Source organism: Nannobrachium achirus (assembly GCF_963921795.1).
Source record: "Nannobrachium achirus genome assembly, chromosome: 3".
NCBI lineage: Eukaryota > Metazoa > Chordata > Actinopteri > Myctophiformes > Myctophidae > Nannobrachium > Nannobrachium achirus.
Genome location: NC_137812.1, coordinates 3,984,488 through 4,003,743, shown reverse-complemented (window position 1 = coordinate 4,003,743; position 19,256 = coordinate 3,984,488).

The window sequence follows — 19,256 nt, the reverse complement described above, 5'->3', positions numbered from 1 at the left end:
GGGTCCGGACATGGACCGCGGTCCGCCTATTGAGGACCCCTGGTATAGAGGATAAGATCTAAAAATTGCAGGATTCCTTGTAAGAGAAAAATCTAAATTTTTGATGGCCCGATATCCAGATTTGTTTCTAATATATCAATCAACATATCTACCAAGTTTGGCGCTTTTATCGCAAAATTGAACGATTTGTCATGTTTTAAGAGCTACGCCGCTCCACTAAAACAGTATTGTTAAAAGAAAAGAAAATACTGGAATTGTAAGAATTGTGGATTTTTGGGGGGTAATTTTTCTGCAAAATAAATTTGTGTTGATAAAATCGTGACATTGTGAATCGTGAACCTTGAATCGTGATTCGAATCGTATCATGAGTTGAGTGAATCGTGACAGGCCTAATATTTCATCATGGAAATGTGGCTTTGCATGTATGTTTTAGAGGCAGAAGAACAATTTGCATAAAACTGCAATATTCATTGAACTATTAAAAAAGAATGTTTCAATAAAAAAAAATCGGATCTGACAGATCTTTAGATATTGGTCCAAAGTTCATAACCCAGTAGAAAAATACCGCCATCTTGGATATGGCGCAATGCATTCCGGGTATTCGCAAAGGTCTCTGGGATTGTTTGGGTCCATGCGCATCCAACTCTAGGGGGCGCATCTCAGAGCCGCTATTGGGTTTGATGATAGTCTTGGAGGATGACGGACGCAGATGACCAATATAGTCATTTAAATGTTCCTCATCTAAGACGCTATTTATTAGACCGTGACATTGTTGTGTCAAATGCATTAAAGAAGGATTTTGTTGCCTGTTGCCATGCAGCATGTATTTTAAATCTGCAACCACCAAAACAATACGCTACAGATTACAGAAATAGAGGACCAGAGGAGGTCCAAACTAATTTTAGATGGGGGTATAATTTGATTTCCCGATCCTGATACCCTCCGAAACGGCTGGGAAGACGTCATGCTATCCACAGTTGTTACAAAGTGCTATAGAAGTAAGTCTAATAGTCCGTTATTGTCTCCAGGTTGGCAGAGGGAGTGTAGCGCCCAGGATTACATTAGATAATATAATTAATTGACACCGAACATGGGTTACAAAATCGTGGGATAAAAACAAACAAATAAATATTAAGTCTATTAATAAGAATCAAATCACGTTTGCTGCAATAAATAGGCATATATGCCATTGACTGTTAAAATATTTAATTGGCTCTTAATTATAAAGACCACCGGCTATGTGGCCGCCTGGGAAAATGCTGTTATTAGGCTATTTTATAATTTAAGCCTATTATTATTGTTATTATTATTATTTCGATAAAGTAGAACAACCATTAAAAATTCATAATCTTTTAAAGTTTGTATCGTGGCCGGACTCTGTCCCTGCTTTGGTTTGTGACAGCTTGCTGCTGCTGCTGTTATAGATCAGCCTATTTGTCGTACGATGGTGTTGCGCCCTGAAAATATCAGAGCTACAGGCTCACAACACGTCTCAACTCGCCAGGTTGAGAGCTTGTATATCTGCCATTTAGATATGCAGAAACACTGTCGTACGGCGAAGACTCAAAGCACATTTTCTCCAGTTTATCAGCGCGGTGTACGGGACTTCGCTTGGAGTCGGGGTTTAGGTTTACTGTTATGACAAACAGAACCGGGCGTGATCTGAACCAAGCCGGACCCGGTTGAGGATAATAAAACAGGGATACAAACTTCTATGGGTCGTGGATGGAATCACTTGGATACGAGCAAGAACAGTGACTGTCTGATCACAGCAATGGATGGATTAAGTGCCAAGAAAAGTGGTGAAAGTTGGTGACGATGCAGGCAAGTTGCTTGCGCCATCATGACATAACATTAACAAAACAAAACATGTTTGCATATTAAGGTTGAATGAGATGTAAAAGCCCAAATCATATGAATTGGTACCGCATCGCGCAAGCAGTTCCCTTGCGCCCACTTTATTCATTTTATTTTTTGGCAAGCCAAAAAACTGCACGAGTAGATTAATATAGACATTATTTAGTTAATTATAAAAACAGTAACAGATTGCATCTGTGATAAAGTGGAAGAAGTGCAGCGCTATAACATGAAACAGTTTAATAATCGGCACGTAGAGAGCAAAGACGCGTACACTCAAAGCATATCCCAAGCAGCTGAGACGCTCATGGACCCATTTACTCCCAGATAGCTTTGCGCTTACCCACAATGCAACGCGATATTTCCAAGATGGCGGTATTTGCGAACTGGGTTATGTAAAAAAAGTTCTGTGCACGTGACGCGTAAATTCCAGAATAAAAGCGGGTTTAAGCGTTTTACAAACTGCTCAAAATGGCGGAAAATCTAACGGCGGAGCTTACTTAACAAAGACACAGATGGCTTCCGGTTGAGTCAAGGCATGCGTTTAATCAAGTTGCATGTCTTCAAACGAAACGAGTCATGACTTATGCCCGTTTGAACTTTGAATTTTCAAACTCTTCATATAGCGCCCCCCTTTGGCCAATTGGAATAAGATTGGTTTCAGTGATATTTTGACTAATATAACCCTCTACATCTTTGCCAAATGCCATGAATGTGTAACTTTGCATGTATGATTTAGAGGCAGAAGAATAATTTGCATAAAACTGCAATATTCAGTGAATTATATTAAAAAAAATCACTTTTTAAAAAAAAATCAAACCTCGGTTCGAAGTGAAGTGGTGAATTTTTATTCTATGTGTTCTAGAGCTATGCACTCTGTGTTCTAGATCTATACATTCTATGTGCTTTAGTTCTATATTTTTATGAATTCTGAATGAATGAATGATCTGGAGGGCCGAATTGTCGTGAAGCTTGACCAATCCTCAATTCTGGACACATGGGACACACATATTTTTATGAATTGTCATGTGAAGCTTCAAAGTATGGTCTCATTAAAAATGTCCAACTGTCCAATCATCAGACCGGGAATCACGGGACACACAAAGCCACTCCTTGGAAGCGGCTTTCACCGCTTAAAAAAATCCGACCAGACAGTTTGACCGTATTGGTCCAAAGTTCATGTAAAAAAAGTTTTGTGCACGTGATGCGAAAATCCCAGGAGGAGATAGATTTTTACTGTTTTTCATAAATTCAAAATGGTGGGAGAACTAAAGGTCAGAGGTCAAAAGTCAGAGTGTAAAAGTTGTTCGGCATGAGGAGATGCATAAGTGTATACAGGTTTCATGGCTGTACCTCAAACAGATCATGAGCTATACCTGTTCAAAGTTTGCTTTTTCAAAGGCTTTCTACAGCACCACCCTTTGGCCGATTGTTGCAAGCCGATAATTTGGGTTTGGTTTAGGGTGTCATCTTTCAATATAACTCGTTTTCAATTATAAAAATCTTAAAATTCACTCATTACATGTGAAGAAAATGGCTAATGATGTTATCTGGCTATAATATACTAATATTAGAACACACAATAGCAATTGCAAATTGAGGACAAGTGTCTCTCTCAAACTTGTACAAATGGAATATTGACAATTTGGGGGGAACTGAGCCACACTTCTCACCCGGGTCATTTTTGACGCGTAACACCACAACTGTCACTTTTTTATAGACCATCAGAATGAACTAAAATGGTAATAATGAATGATGTTATGTTAAAATAGCGGTTTCTGAGGATATCATGAAGCCTTGTTCCAATGAAGAAATGTGAAAATACTTTTTATATATTTAAACGTGAAAACGGGTAAAATAGAAGGGTTAAAGGACTGGTTCACCCCCAAAATGACTTTTTTTCTATTGATTACTCATGCCATGGAGACTTGAGTTCAATAATATTGTTTGTATTTGTCACATTCCTAAGACAAAAATAATATAATAGAAAATTTACCGGATGGGGACCCAAATGCATTTGGGCCCCCACCCGGAATCAATGGGGTCAATTTATTGTAATCGAATTATTCTCTTAGGAATGTGATAAATACAAAAACTATGTGAGTAATCAATAGGAAAAAAAGTCATTTTGGCGGTGAACTACTCCTTTAAGTCGAGACTGCGTCAGTCATCGTCCTAGTGTGGGTACGTTCATATATCTTGCGACAGATGCGTTCAATGACGCTATCAATGATGAGCGATCATAATCTATCAATGATCGCTTAAATGTGATTCACTAGCGTCCTTTATGTGTCTGCTCCCAGAAGATTTTGACCGATGAACCGAAACCGGAAACGTAATTAAAATTTGCTTCACGTGCACAAAACCTTTTTTTACATGAACTTTGGACCAATACGGTCAAACTGTCTGGTCGGATTCTTTTTAAAGTGAAACATTATTTTTTAATAATTCACTGAATAATGCAGATTTATGCAAATTATTCTTCTGCCGCTAAATCATACATGCAAAGTGACAAGTTCATGGCATTTATCAAAGATGTAGAAGGTTAGTCCAAATATCACTGAAACCAATCTTATTCCAATTGGCCTAAGGGGGGGTGCTATACGAAGCGTTTGAAAACTCAAACTTTAAACGGGCATAAGTCATGTATCGTTTCGTTAAAAGACATGCAAGTTGCTTACACATGTGCCTTGACTCAAGCGGAAGCCATCTGTGTCTTTGTTAAGTATGCTCCGCCCATAGATTTTCCGCCATTTTGAGCAGTTTGTAAAACGCTTAAACCCGATTTTATTCTGGTATCTTCGCATCACGTGCACAGAACTTTTTTTTACATGAACTTTGGACCAATATCTAAAGATCTGTCAGATGGATTTAAAAAAAAAATTGAACCATTCTTTTTTAATAATTCAATGAATATTGCAGTTTTATGCTAATTATTCTTCTGCCTCTAAAACATACATGCAAAGTCACATTTTCATGATGAAATACTGTAGAGGGTTAGTCCAAATATCACTGAAATCAAGAAGAATAGAAACATATTTGAACTGAGGACCCCCCACCCTGACGTGAGTAGGGATTTCCCATGCTCTGGGGTCTTAAGTTAGATGCAGAATAGAGGTGGGACGTTCGCGAACAAATCTAATCTTTTGAACAGCTCTTTGAAGTGAACGATGGTATTCGGTTTGCGCAGTAGAGCGCCGTTCATTTTGGGGGGAGACCCCCTCCCCCCAATTTAACATCTCCTTGCTACTCCACTGAGTACTGACTGAGTACAGTGAGTGAGAAAGAGAGAGAGAACAAGGGGAGGACTACCAAGAACTTTGACCGGACTGATATTTGGGAATCAAATGTGAATATCAACTGTATGCATTCATGCTTTATTTTCCTTTTGCTTTTTCAATACAATACCTCGCAATACAGTTTGGTCTCTTAATGTAATTCCTCCAAGCAACACCTTCTTCTGCAACAACAGGTGTAGCATATGCTTTGTAGAGGAAAAGTATAAATTGCCAGTGGACCAAACTACAAGCCAATGCATTTTAATGTTTATGCCTGCCAGTTTATTGAATGATTGGGGTGGTGGTAATAATGGGTGTGGCCACTTCTCCTGGGTCTCTCCTGGACTGCTGTGGGCTGTTCCCCGAGTAATAGGAACATGCTAAGTGCTGTGAAGGAGAGGGGGTTTCAAGGGTTTCAGAGTCATTTGTTTATTTAAATTGTTAATGAGTTTCCACCCAAATTATATTTGTTTAATAGTAACGCATCTTTTTTGTGATATGTATGTGTTTATCTGTAAAATTTAAAAACCACTAAAAACAATGTAATAACAGTAATGCATCTTTAGTGTATAGGTTATTTTTAGGCAGTGGGTTATTTTGGAAGTATTTAAAGGAAGTATTGTTGCTAATTGGGGCTGTGTCCTGTGGTATAGTCCACTCCTATTTAAAGGAGGCCACAGGGACAGACAAGGTAGTTAGTTGGACCTGCACTGAAGTGAGTTATGAAAAAAAAGGTATTTGGCTGCAGACCCCATCTCAAAATATTTTAAGGGTTAGCATTAAAATATTCACTTTGAATTTGGGTCTTGTCTTAAGCTAGATGCCAAATAGATACACGAAGCTCAGATCCGTTGACAAATGAAAGGTCGCCACCATGATACTTGGAATGTAGGAGTTGAGGCATTACATTTATTTTGACTCTGTTCCACATATTAATATTGTAAAAATAGCAGATCTACAAGCTCACAATGCAAGGCGTTGTGAGCTTTTGCACTATGCATTGTTGAGTCAAATCTCAGGAGAGGAGATTCTCCCATATATGTTCAACACTAATTCTGAAAACTAAATTTCCCTGCATTTTTCAACACTCCTACAGATTTTGGCCTAAAATCACGCAAATCACAACCTCCGCCCTGTTTTCTCACAGGCCCCTCTTCTAGCGCCACCATCAGGCTGATTTTTACAAAACACATTTTTCAACACTGCTCCTACAGATTTTGCCCTAAAAACACGCAAAGCGGTACACAGTATCTCTAAAGTCATGTCGTCAACATGGATTTCCCATATTCCCTCCTGATTGGCAACGATTGCCTTCTAAAGTTCGTGTATGCGACCTGACGGTCGCTTATCTCCCGAATAGGGAGTCTTACTGGTAATATGAATTATACACACACACACACACACACACACACACACACACACACACACACACACACATACACACACACACACACACACAGGTATTCTTCCTCCTGTAAATGTAATTTGCACAAGATATTTTAGAGAGTCAGTATCTTTAAAGCCGATGGTCACCGGTGCAAGTCTCACCTCTTGCAGACTATTTAAATTGCCTATTATAGTGCTCGGAAGAGCACTGCTTCTAGTTTTTTCTTTGATTTCTTTTCTCACTTTTCCCTTGCTTTCCCTTGCTGCTTTTTTGCTTTCCTGCTTTTTCTGGCTTGGCCACTTTATCGCTGCTTGCAGCTATATTTAAAGATTAATATTACCACACTAAAGACATTTTCTTTGTTTTTGTGTTAAGGTCAACACCAGGTGAATGGGTCCTATCAAGCTGTGCTGGCCAAAGTGGGAGATGAGGTGGTCCTTCCATGTCACGTTGAACCAACTGACATGTCGAAGAAAACAGTGGAGTGGTCCAGACTTGACCTGAAGCCACCACTGAAGAAGTTTGTTCTCATCTGGCGATATGGACGATACCTTCCTGAAGAACAGAACCCATCTTACAAAGACAGGACGTCCCTGTTTAACGAGAAGTTATCTCATGGTAACATCTCGCTGAAGCTGTCCAGGCTGAACATCTCAGACGAAGGGATCTACCAGTGTTCTGTTTCAGAACTGGGCAACAGCATGATCCAGCTCCATGTTGGTAAGATTTTGTGGTCAATTATATTATTCAATTATGAATGGGAAACAACAATGAAAGAAAGTGCAGGACAAAATTAATCTGCGTATCATTAAAAGACTTGAGCGCGACCAATGGCAGATTCTTTTGTCTTATGCCGATACCAATTTTGCTCATGTAAGTTAATCGAATATTGAGAATCATTTTATAATAATAATTTATACTAGAAAATAGTGTTCCTTCGAAACAATTGTGGGCTCGCTTCAAGCCAGAAAACAATGGCTATAAAAGTACAAAATGTCAAGATCGCAGGCAGTGCTCTCTTTGATGTTACTGACGTCAAAGATTGGTCCATTTTGTTCCAAAAATGTGTTGTGCAAAGGTTGACCCGCTGGTGGCGCTATAACAGGTCAATGTAAAAAGGGTGGTATCTGTTCCTTGACCTATTGGGAATGTGCTTGCAAGATTTCACGCACATTGCAGGCTGTGTTCATGATTTGAGGTGTTTTTGGCTTTGGCCACTTTATCGCTGCTTGCAGCTATATCTTTATAATATTATTTGTGAGAGAGGGCTATTCCCAGCAAACCAGTAAACGTAACGGTTCCCCGCTTGGCATGTACACTGCTCAATACTCTGGCAAGCTACTAAGCTATGTTTGCCACCATGATTGTACTTAATTGTCATACAATTAATATAAAACGACATTTTTTATACAGGCATATATTTTAGCCACCTCTCGCTAGGACAACCCTCCCACTCTACTGCGCATGTGCGACTGCAGTGCACACAGTAGAGATGGGATTTATGGCTCTCTGAAGTGAGCCGGATCTCGGATCCGTTCCTTTCAAAGAGCCGTTCAAAAGACTGGCTCATTTGAGTTACTATGTAGATTTTGTCATTTGGATTATGATTACAAATAACTTCAACCCTATATAAATGTATTTCTGACATACATATGTAGCCTACATACCTGCTATTTGAAAATAGCCGATCTACAAGCTCACAAATATATATATATATATTTTTTTCATTTTTTTTACATTTTATTCATTGGAAAACCTGTGAAATAGGACATTCTTAAAGTACATTTTGATACCAATACTTTTGTACTTTTACTTAACATTCCAAGTTTCTACTTGTGGCAGAGTATTTCCACATGGATTGCAGTATTGATATTTTTTTTTACTTAAGTAAAGAAGTTGAGTACTTTTTCCACCACTGCTCATTTACAAAAGGAACGGCTCCCTACTACGAACCGGATCCCATCGTTCATTTCAAAGAGCCGTTCACAAGACTTGATTCGTTCGCGAACGTCCCATATCTAACACGCAGTAGCAGCAGCAGCAGACAGAGAATCGTATGGCATTTTTGGACACAACACGGATAGTATTGTTATTGCACAAGATACACACGCTGCAAACACATAAACAGCTTTTAGGAACACTTTTTCTCTTTCGGTTTTCGGCGGCGGCGGGGGGCGCGACCGGACCGTTTTAATGCCTCGGATCGGAATGATACAGACAGAGAAAGATACTCCGTCCTGTCTGTCTGTCTGTCTGTCTGTCTGTCTGTCTGTCTGTGTGTGTGTGTGTGTGTGTGTGTGTGTGTGTGTGTGTGTGTGTGTGTGTGTGTGTGTGTGTGTGTGTGTGTGTGTGTGTGTGTGCGCGCGCGCGTGCGTGCGTGCGTGCGTGCGCTGCAGTCAAAACCTGTCTGTTTCTCTGTCTCTCCGATCCATGTTCACAAAAAACATTGCCTCACTCCATAACCACTGGATCGTGCATCATAATAATGCGCTAATAGAGCATGCACGCCGAACGCACACAGTGACACATTCGCGATCGTGCAAATGCTATGGTGTAACTAAATAGCCTACGCATGTAACATTGTGTTGACGGAGGGACGCTGCTCTAACGTGCAAGCTTCATTCCTTATGTTGCTTTCTGCAATGGAGAGCAGGGGTAGGATGAGGAATAGTGGAATACACAAAAAACATGATACCAGCGAGGCATTTATGTAATTTCCAACATCAAAAACCCCAAATATTAACAACAATCAACGGGTCGACAATGTCTCAGAACGTGCCTACTTTCGCCATTTGCTTTGTCCTGACTCCTATTATATTGGTGCTAAAAAAGGTCACCAGCACTTTCGCCTATAACATATTCGCCTACACGCATTTGGTCCTTTCGCCTGGCATTTTCGCCTTGGAGGAGAGTCTTTTCACCTACCTGCCTGAGCCATTTCGCCTACCCTCAATTCTGCTGTCAGACTGTCCATGTTTGCATATTTTCTCTTTGTCATTTAAATATTATAGTGACTGTGACAGTGGTGTCAAGTGAATCAAACAGTTTATTTGACATTTATTATTTACATCACATTTTATTCCTAAAAAATGGCAAAAATAGTTTTTTATGCCTGTTGACAGGCAAGGTTGATTCTATAGGCTATTTAGGTGTATTATATATCTTATATAGACCTATATAGGCTAATAGCCTACATATCTATTTTGTATAGCCTAATGCTAAAACAATATAGGCCTACAATACTGTTCATTTTACAATACTGTTCAATACTGCACCAAAGAATGTAGTATCGGGACATAAATTAATTAATTATTTACGCACCTGATTCCAATAGCTCTGTATTTATGTGATTACTATGGAGTGCATAGGATAGCCGTGTGTAGGTTTGACATGTACTGTAACACCACTGTCACAGTCACTATAATATTTAAATGACAAAGAGATAATATGCAAACATGGACAGTCTGACAGTGGCTGTCTGGGGCCCCACGCAGTCAGGGCCGTGTTTTGCTGTAGGCCATTCCCTTTAACTGGCCAATAGGGATATGTGGGCACTTGGAGAGGTGGCCACCTAGACAACTGGGCACTAGGGACATAAAGGGGAGCACACACTGAACGCAGGCAGCTGCGCAGCGTCGCATCGCGGTATCGACGCGCGTGAAGTGCCGCGCGGTAACCCCAACTGGATGCGGCGCGCTGCCACACAGCACATCCATTTCCCCCGGTGGGGAGAAGCATGGGAGAACATGTTCAACGCGCATATCGGCACGGCAGACGAGGCGTTCCGCGCCGCCTCCGCGTCCAGCGTGTGTTCCCCTTAAGCCCCCGCAGGGGGCTTTTTTTCTAGTTTATTATTATTATTTTGTGTGTGTGCACTTCATAGGCATATTAGATAAAGGTCCTTAGATTGTGTGTAGATTGTTTCATGCAAATTGCAAAAATAAATCCTAGAATAAAAACAGGTTTAAGCGTTTCACAAACTGCTTAAAATGATATAGCTCCCCCCTTTGGCCAATTGGGGTAAGATTGGTTTTAGTGATATTTGGAATAACACTCTACATCTTTGCCTAATGCCATGAATATGTTACTTTGCATGTATGATTTAGAGGCAGAAGAATAATTTGCATAAAACTGCAATATTCATTGAATTTATTAAAAAAGCATGTTTCAATTAAAAAATAATCCGATCTGACAGATCTTTAGATATTGGTCCAAAGTTCACGTAAAAAAAGTTTTGTGCACGTGACACGAAAATTCCAGAATAAAAGTGGGTTCAAGTGTTTTACAAACTGCTCAAAATGGCGGAAAATCTAAGGGCGGAGCTTACTTAACAAAGACACAGATGTCTTCCGCTCGAGTCAAAGCACGCGTGTAAGCAAGTTGCATGACTTCAAACGAAACGAGTCATGACTTATGCCCGTTTGAAGTTTGAATTTTCAAACGCTTCGTATAGCACCCTCCTTTGGCCGATTGGAATAAGATTGGTTTCAGTGATATTTTGACTAACCCTCTACATCTTTGCCAAATGCCATGAACGTGTAACTTTGCATGTATGATTTAGAGGCCGAGGAATAATTTGCATAAAACCGCAATATTGATTGAATTATTAAAAAATTATATTTCACTTTAAAAGAAATCTGGTTGATCAATCTGACCCTATTGGTCCAAAGTTCATGTGAAAAAAGTTTTGTGCGCGTAACGAAAAAAAACCAGGAGGAGATAGATTTTTACTGTTTTTCATATAATTCCAAATTGTGGGAGATCTAAAGGTCAAAGGTCAAAAGTCAGAGCGTAAAGGTTGTTCGGCATGAGGAGACGCATACGTGTATACAGGTTTCATGGCTTTACCTCAAACACAGCATGAGCTATACCTGTTCAAAGTTCGCACTTTCGAAGGCTTCCTACAGCGCCACCATTTGGCCGTTTGCTGTAAAAAGTTATAGCACACGTCGCCACAGTAAGCTGAACACATTGATGTTTTTATTTTCATTTTCTCACTAAGTATGTAGGAGTAGAAAGGAACCAAAGTTTTGAGGAGAACTTGATATGACTGCCTGCCTAGTAAATAAATAATGACAATATCTAAAGTGTGCTCGCCTTACAGGCGAGCCCACAATTATTATATTAATATCAACAAATTGACACAGACAATTCTAATATATATTTATTATTTATGAAATCGAATAGTGATTTACTTAAGCCCTGTATTACTGTATTTTTCCAATAGCCTGTGCTATTTGCCCCCGGGCTATTATTTGGAAATATACGGTATACTTCATTGTACAATAGTGAAAAATAATGGCAGATCTACAAGCTTACTTGTCACATCACAACACATTGTGCACTGTAGATCTGCTGTTTTCACTTAAGTTATCATATATTAGACACATCAGCAAAATGCGATTCTGCGATCGCATAATTCACTGCATGAATCAGCCATGTGGCACAGATTATGCGGGGGTAAACAATTTTTCAAAAAGGGTGCACATTTACTGCAATAATTGCGTATTTCCACACTAAATATGCAAAATATGCAGGGCTCGCTTGATTTCTCAGTCCCCACATTGTTTGCAAAAGTTCTTAAAGGGGAAGACCACCCATTTGCAATATTGAACTATGTCATTAATATACCTTAGAGGAGTTGTGTGAAGTCATCACATTGTGATTTGGACCCACAAGACTATGGTTTAGTGATGAAAAGTGATGACTCATCACTTTTCACACTTTTGTGGGGGCCGTTTTAGCCCAAGGAATGTTTTTTGTGCAAAACATGCTTGAAATGGATTCAGAATCTTGAAAAAACCCTAGTTTGTCCCCTCATAATGCTACTTAAAGCAGATACATTTTTTCATTTTTTTTTCCTTGTATAGGCTACTATAGTTAAGTTAATGGGACACCAACTGTAGTGGCTGATAACACAAATTTAGCTGTGTCTCAGAAAGGGTTATCATACCAAAATATAATCTACAGATATAGAGCTTTTCAAAAATGCATGGTAACCTTTGCTACATTTCGGATACCGGCATCTCGTATGTCCCATGGACTAATTCACGGTTTTAATGGGTTCAAGTAAAATACCCCTCTAACAAGAGAAATACATAATACAACACATTTTGGTATTAGTGGTCATGTCAAAGTAAACAAATATTCCCTGTTTATGAATTTTAGACAGTTACAATAAGGACTTTTAACTACAGTAGTCAGCAATGTGTAACATGTAATGTGTAACACAATATCACTGCTAGAGGAGATGTAATGGAAGGTGAGCTTTTTAGTTTGGTACTGTTTGTGTTTAAGAAACACAGGATAAGATTTTGATTTTCTTTGTGCAGGCACGTGTGTGTGTGTGTGTGTGTGTGTGTGTGTGTGTGTGTGTGTGTGTGTGTGTGTGTGTGTGTGTGTGTGTGTGTGTGTCGAGCACATTCAGTATAATTGTGTGTGATTTATGCAATTACAATTACATTAAATTCATTACTCGTATTAATTACAATAATGGTTATGTATCACTACATAATATGTAGTGATACTCAGGAGGAAATGACTTATTCCCTCCAGGCATACAATGTAACTTATCCATGTTAGAGCAGTGTGCAGCTCCAGGACTGCCATGGGGAGAAGTTAGAGTTCTGTCTTGCACAGGGTCCAGTACACCATGACATGAAACCAGTGTGTGTATTATAGTTAATGTTCAGTGAGTCTCTCCACAAAAACTCTCTACATTTAACATGTTCGGTGCAGAAGACTTGAACTTGTGAGATTGTTTCTTTGTTGCTGTTAATATCTAAACAGTTGGCCTCTCCGGCGCCCCTGTATGTCATGTCTGCCTGTCAGTCCCTCCTAGTACGCACAACACCACTGACCACTTTCTTAAGCTGAGGAAGGCTTGACACTGAAACACTATTAATTAAAAAGTAGTTTTAACTGGTAGTCTTGACTGAGGGGGGGGGGGGGGGGGGGGGGTAGTTGGTCAGGTTAAGGGGGTGACGCCCCCTCATGCCCACCCCTGTGACTGCCCACCCCGTCTACTGCTATGCGTGTGTGGGCTTGACTTCAGAAGCTGTCTGTAGTGCACAGTGATGTACTCCCTCGTTACTGAATGGATAATGGTGGTTTTAATTTAGTGGTCATATCAAGCATACACTTTATAGATTTAGCTCCAGACCAGTTCTTCAGACAGTGTGTCTCTCTACTCTGCATTGATTTATGAACAGTTGCTTTAGTTGATTTAGTTTATTATGACAGACAGTCACAGGTAGAATTGATGTCTGCTTTCACCCAAATGTTGATCAGTGGTCAGTAGTCCTTCCTTACACATGCTGGGGGAAGTCATCAGAGGAAACAATATTCACAAGATACTGGGTTATTATTCAGGAGGAGGAGGAAGAAGTGTTACTGAAATGCCTTGTCAGACATAGCCTTGGCCTTTACTTTTTGACACCCGGCCAAATAAAAGGCATAGGACAGAGATCTACAAGCTCACAACGTGACACATTGTGATTCGATGTGATGTGTTGTGAGCTTGTAGATCAGCATTTTTTGGGGTTTAAGTGCTTAAACATTAAGTATCACATTATTTTCTGTCTGCTAATGGAAACAGATATTCCTCTATGACATACTGTATCTTCTGGGGAAAGATTTGCATATTTATGTACCGTAATATGACATAAGATTCTATAAAATAACAGTGTAATTTAGGGTGTGTGGATGAAAGCTAGCGACCAAAAAAACCTGACCCTGTGTCCACTGTTCTTTTTGGAGCTGTGTGCAGCTCCCTATACGTGGCTGTGTGGGTCTGTGTGTGTCTGTGTGTGTGTGTGTATGTAGCCTGACTTCGGCGCGTAACTAGTGCCGCACCATTTACGCCACTCGCGCAATATATACATCAAAATGTGCGGCTCGGCCGGGAATGGTGTTCTATTACCTTTCGTTCCGATCCGCCTTACCATGCCGACGTAATCGGCAAAAAACGACGCTTAATTGTCCCCATTGACTTATAATGGGACAATGCAAGAAATCACTTTCAAGTATTTTTCTCTCGTAAACCATAGGAGCTACAGTTTCAAACCTCGGAGAGGAGATTCATAATGATTTTAAGAATGAATCGAAAAATAATTACATCACTCGGCCTCATGGTGGCGCTATAACGGCCCACTTTACGTTTTGCCCCGTAACTCTTGAACCGTAGATCGGAAAATTAAAATTCTTTTTTCCCTGGATTCCTTGGGTCAAGACGCATCTCCCCATATAGGCCACGCCCATTTGCGCCAGGATAGATTTTCCGCCATCTTGAATTTGCTCCAAAACACACTTTGCTCCTTTTCCTACATATTTTCTTCAAATGTCACAAAAATCGGTACACATGATCTACACACACACACACACACACACACACACACACACACACACACACACAGCTCCACTTCACACGGGTGTGATTTTTTTTTTTTTGTAGAAAATATTAGAACTTTTGGCAGGCAGAGAAAAGTGCCTCACATGCATGTGCGAGTGCAAGGAAATGCCCACCGCAACACCAAGCTGCTGGAGTTTTCAAAAAAGCAGCACTCCTGTTAACATGCCCTGCACTCAGAAAAAAATAATAATACGGAATTCATTTGCAGGTGAAGGGATATTTCACTTCAACAAAAAAAAACATTTTGTCATTTTATCGTCTAATCAGGCTTTTGGGAACACCAAGGACAGTTTTTGAATTTTTTCATTCAGTATTTAGATATCATTTCCCCCCTTTTTCCCCCTTCCAGGACCTTCCTATACAAACCCATTATAACTTCAAACTCCATTTTAACCATGATAGATTAAATGAAAACAACTGTCCTTTTTTCTGGTGACTCCTGACACCCTCTGAATATGTGAGCTGCGAGAAATGTCGCTTGTCAGTCCGTCAGTACACGTTTTTACAGTCTATGGTTCTATGGGTTTGTGTATGGTTATGGGTTTGTCGCTCTGACATCATGCTCTGATGTCACTGTGATGTCAGGGGTACCACTCTTAACAGAATGGGTTTGCTGCTCTGACATCACGCTTTGGCTTGATGTCCCTTTTATCCATATTGTATATGGATATATATTATAAAGGATAAAATAAACAAAATGTCCATATACCGTATGGACATTGCCAGATGATGCCCTGTTAGGGTACCTACCCCCTTATGCTCATATATGGGGATCAAACAAGACATCAAACCCAGGTGTCAGGAGTCACCAGAAAAAAAGTACAGTTGTTTTCATTGAATCTATCATGGCTAAAATGGAGTTTGAAGTTATAATGGGTTTGTATAGGAAGGTCCTGGAATGGGGAAAATGAATATCAAATATCTAAATACTGAATGAAGAAATTCAAAAACTGTCCATGGTGTTCCCAAAAGCCTGATTAGACAATAGCATTACAAAAAGTTGTTTTGAAAGTGAAATATCCCTTTAATATTAATGGGCATAAAAGGGATTCTATTTGTGTGGTTGCCCTTACGGGGCATCATCTGGGAATCAGATGTAGAGGGCAGGGATCTCCATGGGCATAAAGGGACAAGGACATATTTTCGTACGAAAAGGGAAGTTGGGGGCAGAGCTAAGGGTCAGGTAGGTTGCGTTAGAGCAGGTAGGTGGAGAGGGGGGGAGGAGTCAAGGTGTCTCCTGAACTTCAGTTGTTCCAACTCCATATCTGGTTCAACCGGGGCGCTTCGTTCACTGTCAAGCATGTTGGCCAGATGTGTTTTAGCCTTCTGTTCATGAGAGGGGATGGAAGGAGCCAAGGAAACAGAGGTTGTTTTGTTTTGCGTGAGACTGGCAACACCGCTGCCACTGTAATTGGGATCTCACTAACTGAACAATGTGCTGGACAATCAGGACAAGCCTGGTTTTGATGAAAAGAAAGAAGTCTCTCCTCCAATCAACTGTGTTGCTAAGCATTCTTGGACTGAAAAGGAAGTTTGGAAGAGATGAGAAAGGCATAGGACAGATCTACAAGCTAACAACGCGTCACGTTGTTATGTGTTGTGATACGTTGTGATGAGTTGTATTGTGTTGTGAGCTTGTAGATCAGCATTTTTTGGCATTCCCAGATATGAGCTTAATATTGATGGGCATAAAAGGGATTCTATTAGTGTGGTTGCACACAAACAAATGGAGAGTTCACACTTCAAACCAAATCTAACTTATAGCACATGTACAACAATCCAAATAGACCAAGAGCTGTCTCAGCAAAAACTGGCCTGTGCAACAATCACATGAAAAAGAAAAGAAAAACATATGAAACGTGGTAAAAGACAAAGATTCAAACTACATTAAAAGCTAGAGAAAGGAAATGTGCCCAGTAGACTGATGGATTGAGTGTTGGCTGTTCCAGAGTTCAAAAGGTTGGTCCAGATAATCTAGAGAACACTGACACCTAGTGGCCACTTGCCCCATTCACATCCATTATACAAGTAGGTCGGGAGTGGCTTGTTGTCGGTATCAGCCGGTAACATGTGGCCTGGGTAGCTCAGTCGGTAGAGCTCTCGCCTGTGTACTGCAAGGTCATGGGTTCGATTCCGGGCACCGCCAACTCAGCGTATGAGTAGCACGGCTTGGCAAGTCGTGCGGCAAGTACTGGGAGCTGATGGTAGGTGTGGCGCTCCACCTCAGCAGTCCATCTCCCAGGGGTCTAGCGCATTGTAACGGGGACAGACTCCCGCGTGTTACCTGCTGATCCATTATACAGTTTTTCAAAATGTTGATCAACTTTCCTACATAGTCCACTTGCCAGAATCTGAACCCTGGCATATTGAGTACATTTGAACAATATTAGAGTGGTTTTGGGGGTTATTGAGGATGCTGAATCCATTTTTGACATTTTCTAAATTCAAAATGGCCGTTTTAAACCGGAAATGGCCTTATACCAACTTAAAGTGGGTGATTTTGATAATTTTTTGTTGATTTTCCAGTTGGTATATGGCCATTTCCGGTTTAAAACGGCCATTTTGAATTTAGAAAATGTCAAAAATGGATTCAGCATCCTCAATAACCCCCAAAACCACTCTAATATTGTTCAAATCGGCCAATCAGTTTTTGACATATTATCCATTATTATGGGGGATTATGCTAAATAAATCGAATTATGCAAATTATGAAAATTGCTCAACATATGCAAGTTAGCATCCGGCAGTTTCTACATGCTGGGGACCCATACTCAACATTTCTAACATAAAACCTTACTGTACTCAATATGTCCGGGTTCACAATGGGGCTCTATGGGCTGGCAAGTAGACTAACAGTAGGTGACCTGCTGGATACCATACTGGATACCCTGGAAGCAATCTGTGACCCATAATCTAGCTAACAGCGCCACCCAGAGTAAAAAAATAAGTATCTCAGGAAACTCAGAGAGAGAAAGCGATTGCTGCTTGTAATTATTCTTTTTTATGTTTCATCTTAAGTGAAACATGCACCTATCCATCGTTTTTTCTATAACGGCGGTTATATTTTTAGTAGTGAGACAGATGAGGGATTTTTATAAAATGATTAATTATGAATTACTCTAGTAATTGTTTACATCATATGACTAATACTTGTCTGTCTGTTTTTCTGTCTTTGTTCTTTACAGTTGCACCAGCGCTGACACTCCCAGTGCTGACATGTGGAGGTGTTGACATAAAGCAAGTGTCCGTTAAGCGTGGGCAGACGCTTAATCTGCTAACTGAATGTAATGAACCGGTTGCTGCTGATGACTGGATTATATTGTTATTGCTCCCTGAAACCGATGTTCTGCTGAATTATGCAGGTGGGAAGTTGAAGGAAATCCAAAATACACAACGCTGGATCTCAGAGTAAGAACAAATACAATATAAGTCTATAGTCGGTTTTGCAACCAACTCCAGTTTGAACCTGACCTGAGGAGCTTTACTGCATGCCATGCACCTTGCCCCTACTTTCTTCTGTCTTTCCATGTACACTGTCTTGTCTGAAATACAACATACAGGTACATGTCAAAAAATATATATTAAAATAAATCACTCAATCCTTTGACAGGCTTAAAGAAAGAATAGTTTTTGAGAACAATACTGGGTCTCTCAAAATTGAAGACGTCCGCATCGATGACACTCATGTGTACTGTGGGCAAGTCCACAAAAAAGTATCATCATACTTCAAGTTCAACGTCACAGTCTTCGGTGAGTTGTTTGACCCGTATTGCCATTTACCATACATAATGTAGTCCCAGCTCGGCTTATCTCTGCTCTACTTCAGTCAACACACAGGGAAAAATTTGATTTGTTATTTAACACATTCTCTGCTGTTTAAAAATCTCTTTCAAGTTCCAGGATGCCCCCGTCTCCATAGACTTCCATGTAATTCATAGTGCACGGATCATGCACGCCCATGCCTAGATCATGCACCATGTGTGTGCATGCTGTTCACAGCTTTCAAACAAAAAAATCCGATTGGAAATCCGTTCAGGCATTCATGAGATGGAAGCCATTATGTTTTCTTCATATGTAAACAAACATGGCTGCCATGTTTGAAAGATGGGGTTGGTATGGGGGTTAAACATGCAATTTTGCGATCGCAATCATGCCTTCAAAATGGCTGCCAACTTGGGCAACTCGGGTGTGGCATGTGCAGACATCGGGAACAACTCGGGCAACTCGGGGTGTGGCAGTAATTGAGTTAACACATATGCTGCCATAACTTTGCCATAACTAATGTAGATTAACTGCCAATTAAGGCTGTTTCCTATTGTATTTA